Source organism: Neomonachus schauinslandi, chromosome 9 (genome assembly GCF_002201575.2).
Source record: "Neomonachus schauinslandi chromosome 9, ASM220157v2, whole genome shotgun sequence".
Taxonomy (NCBI): Eukaryota; Metazoa; Chordata; class Mammalia; order Carnivora; family Phocidae; genus Neomonachus; species Neomonachus schauinslandi.
In genome coordinates this window covers 59,692,983-59,706,667 of record NC_058411.1, presented here as the reverse complement: position 1 = coordinate 59,706,667, position 13,685 = coordinate 59,692,983, and positions in this window count along the sequence as shown.

Sequence of the window (13,685 nt, the reverse complement as noted above, 5' to 3'; positions counted from 1 at the left end):
GCAAAGGTGGAAACTTGCACAATATGTATTCTTCAGTTTTAGAGTAGGCTGAATGAAAGGAGCAGAATAAGCATCAAGGAACTGGAATAGGGGCAGTAGAGATAAAAGAACGCCTTTGACCTGTCCCTAGGGAGCCAGTTAATTAGGCTTTCATTTCCAAAGATCACCAGGCTTGACAGGGTCTTGAGAAATCTTGTCTGTTCCCTTCCTCGCAGCAACATATACAATTTATAATCGCGCCTATGTCTAGAAACATGCAGAAAAAGATTTCCCAATATGTAATCCCATATTGAGCAACCTTCTCACTCAAGGCACTCATCTCCCTATCTAACTAAAATTCATGATTCTTTGCAGTGCTAGCAAATTTTCTTTGCCTCTGGTTCTCTTTTTAGAGGAGAATAATTAAAACAGTAACTAGAATTTTTATTGTAACAAATCAGCAACCAGTTTCAGATCATTTGTTTTCATCTAGGTGTGAAGGTTTTTTTGTTTTTGTTTTTTACCTTTTTTTTTTTTTTTAACCAATATTCAGGACACTGGTAGGAAACAGTTGGGGACATGCTTTGTATATTATAAGAATACCATCTTTAATAAGGCACTGCTCATTCCTGTCTATGCCATCACTGATTTTGAAATTTCAAGTGTTACTTGTTCCCTTGAGCCTCTATTATAGAAATGATGGCCATTTGATTTTTATATAAGTTCTCTATGTAATTCTGTGTTTCGATATCCAGACTTCCACTTATATCTTCGTATTGCTTACTGAGATAATACTTGGAATTTAACTCTTTTATGCATTATTTCTACTTTCTAGGGACCTTTCTTACTTCTTCCTGATGCTTATTACCTTCACTTTAGAAAATTTCTTATTTTCTTCTATTTATCTTAAATAGAAGAGTTCATAGGCTGAAAAGATGTGGATTTCCTTGGGCTAACTTTAAATAGAAATATGTAGATAGTAATGTATAACAAAAATATGATGAAAGCTATAACATTTAGAAAGGAAATAAAGGAAATAATTTTCCCCTTATAGAAGACTAATTATAGTTTATGAAGTGGGTTCCTGAAAAATCTGCTACCTGGCAGAAATGATTCAAAGTGTTGGTCTTAGCATTACCAACAAAATTAGAAATACTGTCCTGCAAGTTTATGATAAGAATTAACTGAGAGGATAGAAAGTATAAATGAAATCTGGGCTATCTATCTTATCAACAAAAATGTCCTTTATTGGGCGCCTGGGTGGCTCAGTCATTAAGCATCTGCCTTTGGCTCAGGTCATGGTCCCAGGGTCCTGGGATCGAGTCCCACATCGGGCTCCCTGCTCCTCCGGAAGCCTGCTTCTCCCTTTCCCACTTCCCTCTGCTTGTGTTCCCTCTCTCACTGTGTCTCTCTCTGTCAAATAAACAAATAAAATCTTTAAAAAAAAAATGTCCTTTATGAAGAGCCTAAAGGCACAACTCCACTACATAATCCAGTGCACAGCAAAATGCCTGTAGTATTAATAGTGCTCAACAGATGTTTGTTCAATGTATACATTACAAATTTTAACTAATTCAGCAAAGGAAAAATAAATGTTACTTATCTTCTCTGGCTCCCCATCACCTGATGGATAAGTGTAAGCTCCTTAGAATGGCATCTAAGGCTCTTCTCATGATCTGGCCTTTGCCTAAATTTCCAACCTCATTTTCTGCCACAAACCATCTGGTGCTTAATGCTCCTGAAACTGTTCTTAGTTCTTCAAAATTTTACTATTTTTTGCTTCCGTGTTTTTTTGTTTTTGTTTTTGTTTGTTTGCTTGTTTGTTTTTTAATTTATGCCCTTGCCTCTGGTCAGCTTGTCAAACTACAGCTCAGAAATCTCTGGGAAGTTTTTCCTTAATTCTTCTCATAAAGAGTTTATCTTTTCTGCTAAACTACTACAAATTGTATATACTTTCCATTATTGTACTTATCATATTGATATTGAAATTTCCTTGACTCTGAGTCTGTCTCCCCATTGAACTATGAACATTTATATGTATCATGTTCGTGTATTTAAGGTTTGCTATGGTACCTGGCATACAGCAATTACTCAGTATATGCTTGTTGAGCTGAATTTATTTGCCTGTCTAGGGTGAACAGATATGTAAAATGGAAACAAAAACAAGTTTCTACCCTTGAGAGGAAATTGTAACACATGGTAAGAATGATATACAAATCCATTTCAAATAACAAAGCATGTCTGTTATCCTCTTCTGGAATAATACCAAATTCAAAGTGCCCCAGTTTTTCTTAATGAATAAATATAGCTAGCCTCCATAACCATTCTCATGAATGATAGCCATACCAATTAATTGTACCTTCTGTATGCTAGACACTCTGATCAGCATGAGAGATATAAAGATGAATCAGACAAGGACTCTCTCAAAGAGCTCCAATTTTAGTGGGCTAGGCATATTTGTAAACAAACAACTGATATAATGTGAGAATGATCATTTTAGATGTATAAAGCAATACAATCAGTTAGTTCCTGTGGGGAGGTGTTTGGATTCAGTGTCAGGAAAAGCTCTAAACACTTGATGTATAACATGGATTGAGGCTCAAATGATGAGTATAAATTTCTCAATTTAGATAAAGCATGAGCAGCAACTTGAACATGCTTAATGTGTTTAGGCAGGATACACTGAATAGAGAAGTATGGCTAAGCCAGCATTTCCCAAAGTTTATTCTGCTGAATACTAGTCCTGTAAGATGCTTCTTTTAACAAAAGTTTCCATGGCCAAATAAGTTGGAATAATATCAACTAATTGTGTTACCATGTCATGAAATGGATCACAACATTCCACTTTCTATTAGCAAGGAGCTCACACTACAATCAAGTCCAAGGACACAACTAAACAAATACTACAGTCCCATCTTTGAGGATATGTTTACTGGGACCCTCCATACCAATTTCTGAGTCAGTCAGGGTTTAGTTAGAAAACAGAAACCATACCTGGTATTTGAACAGAGAAAATGTTAATATAAATTGTTAACTCAAGAGATAATAAGAAAACAATAATATATCACAAAGTTAGCAAATTCAGGAAGCAGCTAACCCCTCTAGGGCTGGGGGAACAAAGGGAAGAGTTTGGAATTATTAAAATTTAGGAGCTTTGAGGCACATCCCTGTGGAGTCCCTCAGAGAAGGGGGTGGTGCTCAGCTGGGATTGATGTCTTAAGAGGTGAGGGGTCATGATGAGGCTGATTTGGCAAGTGTTTAAAACTGCAAAGAGAACATCCAAGCACTGCAGAACAACACTACGCAGTCTAACATACATGCAACTGAGATCCCTAAAGGAAAATAGAGATTGGGGCAGAAGAAACATTTCGAGAGGTGATGGCTGAGAAATTTCCATAAGTAATGAAAACATCAAACAACGGATCCAAGAAACCCAGAGAACTTCAGGAGTAGTTGTATACTGCTGTGTAACAAATTACCCCCAAATTTAGTGGCTTAAAACAACAAAAATATCTTGTCTCCTAGTTTCTGTGGGTCAGAAATTTAGGAGTGGCTTTGCTTGGTGGTTTTACCACCCACTGTGGAGAAAGCCAGCAAGGCAGAGCCATAGTGCCTTTTAGGACCTAGTCTTTCAAGTCACACACTGTCACTTCCATCTGGTTCTGTTTGTCAGTAGCAAGTTATGATGATTGGCCCATACTCAAGAGGAGGGAAATTAGGTTCCACACCTCCATTTCAAATATGAAGGAGAAATAAAGACTTTTTTATGTAAACAAAACGAAGATATTTGATTATCAGCAGACTGCACTATAAGAAATGTTAAAGGAAGTCTTTCAGGCAAAAGGACCATGATACCAGAAAGAAATTTGTATCTACACAATGAAATAAAGATCTTAAGAAATAGTTAAATTAAAATGACATATAAAAGACATTCTTTCCTGGGGTGTCTGGGTGGCTAAGTCAGTTACATGTCCCAACTGATTTCAGCTCAGGTCTTGATTTCAGGGTCGTGAGTTTGGGCCCCTTGTTGAGCTCCACGCTGGGTGTGGAGCCTACTTAAAAAAAAAAAAAAAAAGGATAATTTTTCCTTATTTTTACTTGTTCTAAAGATAGCTAACTGTCTAAAACAAAAATAGTGGCAAATTCATTGTGGAGTTGTAGCATATATAAAAGGAATGTGTGACAGCAATAGCACGAAAATTGGGAGGGAGGAATTTTAAGTGTACACGTGTAAGGTTTCTACCTTGTACGTGGAGCAATATAATATTTGAAATAGACTGTGGTGGGCGCCTGGGTGGCTCAGTCATTAAGCGTCTGCCTTCGGCTCAGGTCGTGATCCCAGGGTCCTGGGATTGAGTCCCACATTGGGCTCCCTGCTCCGCGGGAAGCCTGCTTCTCCCTCTCCCACTCCCCCTACTTGTGTTTCTGCTTTCGCTATCTCTCTCTGTGTCAAAAAAATAAATAAAATCTTTAAAAAAAAAAAAAAGAAAGAAATAGACTGTGGTAAATTAAAGATGTAAATTATAAGCCCTAAGGCAACCACTAAAATATTTTTATAGAAATATAATCAATAAGCTAATAATGGAAATATGAAGGAATCATAAAAATAATTCAAAAAAGTCAGAAAAAGAAGACGAAAGAAACAAAAAAGAGATGGGGCAAATAGAAAATAACTAACAAAAATATAATGACATTTTATTTTTAATATCAGACAATGTAGGTATCATAAGAGCAGTATATAATTTTAAAAGGGTCTGTTCACCAAGAAGACTTAACAGTACTGTTTGTGTACCAACAACAGTTCTTCCAAAACACTTCATACTTTCAGCAAAAACTGATAGAACTGAAAGGAGAAAGATATAAATCCATTAATTATATTTGGAGACTTCAACACCCTTCTGTCAATAATTGGTAAAAAATATAGAAAAACAGTATGTGGGTTGCTAATTTTAGTAGAAGATATACCAACTAAAAGAAAATGACTCATTCAAGGGAAGAAAGGCATATTTTACATTTATTTTATGATAGTTACTAATCACCTTACTTATTTTTATAAATGCTTACCTTATATTAAAATGTTTTTTTTTCCTTGAAAAGTCATGTAAATCAAGCTTTACAAATTCAATCCCACTTTTCCCCTTTGACCTGTAATTTAATTTTAGAGAGAGTCTTCATTTCTAATTCATTTTCACAAGTCAGTAGTTCTTAAGATTTAAGTTTCCCAGTAAAGGTACAAAATCTATATGAAGAAAACTGTAAAGTGCTTCTGAGAAATACAAAGTAGACTTGAACAAATTAGAAGATCTCCTACATTCTTGGCTAAGGATTAAGTATCATGAGGTTGACAGTTCTTCCCATATGAATGTATAAAGTTAATACAATTCCAATAAAAATATCAAACATATGTTTTTCTGGATCTTGAAAGTTCATTTTAAAGTTAATATGGAGGGGCGCCTGGGTGTTAGGTATCTGCCTTCGGCTCAGGTCGTGGTCCCGGGGTCCTGGGATCGAGCCCCGCATCGGGCTCTCCGCTCGGCGGGAAGCCTGCATCTCCCTCTCCCACTCCCCCTGCTTGTGATCCCTCTCTCGCTGTCTCTCTCTCTGTCATATAAATAAATAAATAAAATCTTTAAAAAAAAAATAAAGTTAATATGGAAAAATAAACAGACAAGAATAGTCAGGAAAATCTACATATGTTATGCTCCCTCAAAAAATTATTATTGAACCTTACGCAGTCATTTATCTTTTAAAGAAACAAAAAAAATGTATTTTATATTAATCCACATATTCATCCTTTCTGCTGCTCTTTATTCCTTTGTGTGGATCCAAATTTTGATCTGGTATCATTTCCCACTTGCTTGAAGAGCTTCCTTTAACTTTTCCTGAGTGAAGATCTGTTGGTAATGACTTCTCTTCAGTTTTTGTTTTTTTGAAAAACTATTTTGCTTTCAATTTTTAATATATTTACTGGGCGAAGAAATCTGAGTTTTTTTTTTCTTTCAGTACTTTAGAGATGTGTCTCCATTATTTTTTTGGCTTGCATGGTTTGTTGAGAAGTCTGATGTATATGTGTCTTTTTTCCTTTGGCTGCTTTTTTTTTTTTTAAGATTTTATTTATTTATTTGACAGAGAGAGACACAGTGAGAGGGAACACAAGCAGGGGGAGTGGGAGAGGGAGAAGCAGGCTTCCCGCGGAGCAGGGAGCCTGATGCGGGGCTCGATCCCAGGCCCCAGGACTACAACCCGAGCCAAAGGCAGACACCCAACCACTGAGTCACCCAGGCGCCCCTCCTTTGGCTGCTTTTAACATTTTTCTTTTTGTAGCTGGTTTTCAGCAATTTTGTTTATGCTGTGCCTTGGCATAGTTTTCTTTATTTTTATTTCAATTGGAGTTCATTGAGCTTCCTGGATCTGTGGGTTTATAGTTTTCATCAATTTTAGAAAATTTAACTTTTATTCTTTAAATATTTTTTCTGTCACCTCCTGTCTCTATTTTCCTTTTGGGACTCCAGTTGTATATCTGTTAGGCCACCTGGTATTATCCCAGAAGTCTATTCATTTATTTTCCAGTCTTTTTCTCTTGGTGCTACATTTTGGATAATTTCTGTTGCTCTCTTCAAGTTCACTGGTATTATCTTCTGAAGTGTTTAATTTGTTTTAAATTCCATTCAGTGTACTTTTCATTTTTTATATTGTACTTCTCTGAAATTTCCATTTGAATCATTGTTATATCTTCCATATCTCTTCTCATCATGGTCATGTTTGCCCATATTTTCTTGAACATATAGAGTATATTTATATTAGATATTTTAAATATCTTTGTTATTTATATCACTTATTTCTGGGTCTGTTTCTACTGATTCATTTTTGTTATGGTTATGGGTCATATTTTCCTGATTTTTTGATTGCCAGACATTATAAATTTTACATTGTTGCTTTATGGATTTTGAAGCATTCATTTAAATAGGGTTTTATTTCGATATACAGTTGAGTTACATGAATGGGTTAGATACTTGGTTTTAAGCTTTGTCTTGGAATGTTTAGAGTAGCCTTAGGGCAGGGCCAAATTAGCCCCACAATGAAGGTGATACCCATTCTGAGTGTTCTAGTTAATGTTCTTTGTATTGCAAGAGCTTTTCACTCTTTTTGGTGAAAACAAAGTACTCTTATCCCTTTCCTTCTATGAACACTGGGAACTGTTTTGCCTATTAGTTTCCAGCCTTGACTACTTTCCTCTCACATATACCTGAATCAGCCAAAGACATGAGACCCCTCTGCAGATCTCCAGAACTCTCTCTGCAGAGCTCCCTTTTCTCTGGTACTCTGTTCCACCAACTCTCACTGCCTTGACTCCCCAAACTCTGTTTGCTGTCTCCTCAACCCAGTGAGACAACCAGACTTTATCTGCATTCTACCTTCCTGACCTGCAGACTGGAAACTGTCTCTAGGCAGTAAACTGGTGCAATTATTGGGCTCAACTTGTTCTTTTTCTTTCTCGCAGGGATCACGGTCCTATACTTCCTATTATCCAATAGCTAAAAACAGTTGCTTTTTTTTTTTTTCTGTTTTAGCTCCCCCCCCCCCCCCCCCCCCAGTTGTTTAAGTGGGAGGATAAATCTGGACCCTATTACTCCATCTTGGTCAGATGTAGAGGTCTGTCACTTTTATTAGGCCTTTTGATTCCCTTACGGGTCATGCAGTGGTTTGACACTCGGTACAGGTAACACCCTTCAGAATCGAGAAAGCCAAATTTGTGCTAAGCCATTGGTACCAGCAAGGCTACGTTTTCATTGTAGGGAGAGGGTGTTGGGCAAAGCACAGACGATTCCCAGATGTCCCTGACAATGGTGCAACCTCTAATTTTCCACTGTTTTTAAAAGTTCATTCTCTGACTGATTTAACACCCCTTAAAGAGTGGTTCTGTTTGTTTCAAGAACTACAATTACAAGTCCACTTCTCAAAAGATCTTAAAGATCTGTGGGTGTTAAACTTTCTATATTCTCATATGTCTGAAAAATCTTTATTTTGTCATCACTCTTGAGTGATAGTTTGACTTGTCAAAGGTTTCTAGGTTCAAAGTTTTTTTTGTTATTATTTTTCCTCAGTACCTTGAAAGTATTTTTCTGGGTTTTGTTTTTTTCCTACTACTAATGTTACTGGTGAGAAATAGGATGACAATATTTTCTCATTTTTTATAGCATTCAGTATTTTTTCTTTGGAAGCTTGACAATACACTTTACTTTTCACAAGTTTCACCATGAATTTAGATATAAGTTTTTATTGTTTTGTTTTTAAGATGTTTTAAAATTTATTTGTCAGAGAGACACAGTGAGAGAGGGAACACAAACAAGGGGAGTGGGAGGGGGAGAAGCAGGCTTCCCGCTGAGCAGGGAGCCCGATGCGGGGCTCGATCCCAGGACCCTGGGATCATGACCTGAGCCGGCGGCAGATGCTTAACGACTGAGCCACCCAGGCACCCCTAGATACAAGTTTTTTGAACTTAATTTTGATCAACATTTGATAAGTATTTTAAATCTGTACACATGGGTCTTTTAAAAAGAATTCTGCCAAATTGTTAGTCATTTTATTTTAAGACATTGCCCACCTACCATTCTCTCTATTTTCCCTCCTGAAAATATGTAACCTAGTGTCATTTCTCTTATATATATTACATTTTTCTTTTATCTTCGTGCTGGGAGCTTTCCCCAGTTCTATCTTCCTACTTATTAATTTCCTTTCATCTGTATTTTCCCTGCCATTTAGCCCATTCTCTGAGTTTTTAAAATATAAAATACAGTTTTTATTTCTTTTTTTTTTTTTACAGTTTTTATTTCTAAGCTGTCTGGTTATTTTTCTTAACTACTAGGTTATTGTGTGTGTTTCATCACCTATTTTTATTTGTTTTTTGATTTCCTCTTTTATCTCTTTGAAGATATAAAGTGTATTCATTTAATATTTCTAAACCGGATTTCTATATTCTGTCAAGCATTTGCTGGTCAGTTTCTTTCTTGGATTGTGTGGGGATAATCCCACTGACTTCATAGAGTTGGATGAAATTAGATAATATAAAAAAATTCACAAAACAGTGGTAGCACTTTTTTCATCACTTGACTATGTTCTGTTCTTTGATTCTCGTTGATATTCCCATCCTTACCTCTTCTATTTTCAACCATCTATTACTTTAAAAAGAAAGAAATTAAAAGTACACATCATTCATTCCTTCTCCCAATTGTTTTCTTCTTCCGTTTGATCTTCCCTAGTTGGAGATTCTATAATATCCCCCAAGATCAGAAAGTGTCTCTTGGTATATCTCCTGGTTGACTAGCAGCAGTTTTTCTTATATTCTACATTTATTTAAGGGAAGCCTAAACCTACTTCCTGTGTTGATAAATTGGCTCACCAAACCTAGTTGTTGAAGTGATAACTCTTCATTTCCTTTCTCAATTGTGTAATTATCTTTATTAAATTAATGCATGTGAAATGCTAGCACACTGTGCCATGCACATAGTGAGTTCTCAGTAAAGTTAGTGATCATTATTTTAACTTCTTTATCTTTTTGAAAAGAGAATGATGATTAAAATTGATGAGATTCTTTAAATATCTTATTATACTAAGATAGCAACTAACTGTTTTCTTTCTTCACCAGAGAACATAATGAGAAGACAAAATGAAAACTGATTTGAGGGCTTCTGTCTTTAACATTTAAGGGAGATGCAAGGAAAATTTTTTATAACTTTTAAGGATTATAAAAATAGGATTGTTCCCAAACGCAGTAACATTGACTACATAAAATCAAATCCCTTCTGATCCTGTGGCTGCTTCTAGTATTTGGTAAATGTAATCTTGTCATCTATTCTAAGAAATTATTCTAAAACACACAAAGTTTTGAGCATAAAGATATCCAAAATACCTTTCTTTTTTTTCCCCAAATACTTTTTATTTATACGTGTTTAAAAACTAGAAGTATCTTGTGAATTTATTCAGATGATACTTAAAGACTCAAACAAAATGGGAACGTGCTTGTTATAATGTCAAAAGAAAAATGTAATACGATAAATTGTAAAGATTGTTAACTCAAACACTAGAATAATGCACAGAAAAAAGACTGAAAGGAAATTCACCAGAATATTAACCACGATTGGTTTAGAGTGATCTTTTTCTGTATACTTTCCTAACAATTTTTCCTATAATTTTCTACAATGACCAAATTGCTTGAAAAATCAAGGAAATAGGAAAAAAAATCAATGGTCTAATATTAGTTGCATGACTTAACTTACAAGTTGTTCAAATCAATTGAGATAGAGTATGTGAAAGCATGTTGTAAACTATAAACTGAAGTAGTAAGCTAAATTATTGTTATTATCAATAACTGAAGAGTAATATAATTCATCTTTTGAGCTCTTCTTATGGGGAGCTCTCTTTTCAGCCAATTTCATCTAATTTATTTTTGTCAATACAAATGGGGTTCCAAAACACTTGGAAAATCTCCCTAAGGATAATAAATTATATATTTTTTTGTTATTGCTTTGAACTATTACTGTGATAATAATGAACAAAACTCTTTAAGCTTGTTTTACCTCCTGCTGTTTACCTAGGCAGTAGCAGTATCTCCCTAAAAAAAAAAAGAAGAAGAAAAGATAAAACTATTGGCATTTAAAATCTACAACTTTCTCTAAAAGGTGAGTTAGTTAAATCACGGGCAAAGAAAATACCAAATTTACAGGAACAAATGTATGCTTATTAAGCAACACATTAACTGCAAGTGATTTCATATGTAGATTATCTATAATTTGAATGCAATTTTCTAAATTTTTTTAATGTGAGTAGTTTCAAAAGTTCTTTGGTGTTTAATAACGTGCTATTATTAAGACAGTTGTTAAAATGCAGATGTTTTGTTTAGTGTCTGACCCTCTCAAGATACTGCCTAGGAGAATGTTATTACTTAAAATTGAACTATTTTTGGGCCTCCCGGCTTCCTTCCTCCTTAGTATCAGTAATGTGACTGATGCTTTGGTCGACAATGGAGATCCAGCTGTGAACAGGCCAGATACAGATCCATCCTTGGGTTGTATGGAGTCTAGTCACACAAGTATTTAGTGTCTAGTGTGTACCCAACCCTATCCTGAGAGTTTTAGGGTTCCCAAAGGAAAAGATACTCTGTATATACTGAAGAGCTTTTGGGTTCTCACCCTCTAGCATGGTATTTTCCTGACTGCTACATAATAGCTTATTTTTACTTTACCTGACTTCTGAAAGAGAAGAATTGAGAATAACAAGAGTCAGTCGGCTTATTTTCATCTAAGACTAGGAACCCATCTAAAGTGAGGAAAATCCAGGTCTCAGAAGATTGATTTAAAAAGTAAAAGATACTAATTCTGCCATAGAGTTTTAGAATTGTGTTGTATTCAATCATATCATTTTTGAATAAGCTAATGCTGTTGTGCCATATTTTCTTATGGTCATTTCAGATATGCAGACATATGGGATATACATGACTAGCTAATGAGCAGCATAAGTGAATGTGATAATAGCTAAATCAGTAGAGGCTGTTCTTTAATTTGTGTAGATTTAATGTCATCAGAAAGGATCTCCCATTTATTTTTTAAAAATAATTTATAAGGCTTATAGTATGGGATTTCTCACCTACAAAATCTCACAATGGAAAAGTAAATGTTATTTATGTAATATCAATTTTATAACATCTTACATTTAATATTTGTATAGTTTTATGAAAATTAGGACAGAAGTTTACCATAAGAGGACACTTCTGTGGACATTTTGACATAAATAAAACCATTCTAAAACAGGTTTACTAATCATACAACTATTTCAGAAGTCATGTTAGAATGTGATTTTAGAATAGGAAAGTTTAGAATATAATTCTAATTCATTTTTTATGGGTTAAGAATATGAGAGAAATGTCATGTAACACATTATTTGGAGGAGAGAAGGCTTGATTATTGGGAAGTGAGAAACTCCATTTTGCATTTATTAAACCCTATCTTTCTGCCATGCCAAACCTGACCTTTAGTCACCACCCTACCCTTATATGTTTCACTCATCCTTTTCCTGTTCTGTAGAGATTTTGTTCAAATAGTATTCTTGGAGAAGGTCATACCACTATCTGTTCCTCTGGCCCAATGCAAAACCAATCTAACCTACTCCAAATGGGTTCTCATTGCTGCTTCACAATCTTGTTATTGATCTCCCATTTATTCCCCAGCACACTTCCCTCAGCAGGTGCTTCAGATCTTTCTGCTCACACATCTAATTCACTACTTACCCTTTCCATTCTCACCAGATAATATCCATCCTACTTTACCGAGAAATTTACAGATACCTAGTGCTCTTTCATTTTTCCTTTTCTCTACTTTAAAGCAGCAAACTTTGAGTATCAACCATGTGGCAGGCTCTTGTGCTTATTCCTGGCACATAGTAGGTGCTCAATAAGTGTTAAAATGAATGTATGTGTTGATGAAAAGATAGGTTTAGAGGCTGAGATACTTTAGGTAGAGGAGAAGGAAAGAAAAGAAGAGCACATCAGATATTGTGATCCTAGATGTTCTTTCTTAGTAAAGAAGGATGGTTTCCTATCTCAAAGAAAGGTGTTTTTTTATTTCCAGGGCTAGACTCTTCATACCATTCCTTTCTTCTTCCTCTGTGAAAGTGATTCGACTCCCTCAAAGGAGGACAACTTCTCTATATTTATACACCCCCCCGAAACCCATCACCATCATCAACAACTAAAATCCTGACCCTGCTGACCGTAACCATCCCATTTTCATACTTCCCTTTTGCTTAAGTGCTCTGCAATTACAATAGTATACTCATTTCCTTGTCACCTCTATTGTCCTCTTCATTCATTTTCTCTGTTTTCTTATTCTCATCTACACCAACTAAAATCTCACCTATTTTTTTTTTAATCTCACCTATTTTTTAAGACTCACCTCTCACACTAAGCTTTCCCTGGCCCCTGTCACTGGAAGCTTTCTTGAGGGGGCCAGCATTGTCTGTGCTGCTCCTATGACATATATCCTAACCTGCCTTCTACTTCTATGCAATGCCATGGGTTTCATTTCTCTAACATAGTCATGGCTCAGTAGATATTGGTTGAATGAGTATTGGTAAATTGAATACCTTAAATGGGGATGGCAAAAGAAAAAATGGTTAATCTTTTTACAGAATAAACTTTTTTCTTTAATCACTCTAATAATTCTTTTTAAATGCTCTTTCTACCCATGTCTTGCAACTCCAGTGAATGAGGTTGTCAGCAATTTGGCTAGTTTCAGTTTTTAGCTAGCAGGATGTTATTAGAAATGGTGATGTGATATATTCTTGGTTCCCTGCCTTTATTGTGGGAGGAAACTAATGCCTTATATCATGTATATTACTAAAGTCTAGATTTCTCCAATGAAACTTAAAGGGAATTGTGAGCCACCTTTGAAAGACTGGTTTCTGAACCAATTCCAAGCTGGATTATTAAGACTACAAATGGGAATTTCTGGTTTGCTCTCAAATGATTTTGACATTCTTTATTTCGTCATGTTTTTCACCTGGTACTGGTTATCATTGCACTTTATCAAATAGCATCCCCATTTCAATTGAGAATGAAGAGGTTCTTGGATAAAGAACTTGTAAAAATCAGGTACAATAATAAAGTCATGGATGATTCTTGGTATTTGCTAAAATGAAATGCTGCATCTAAG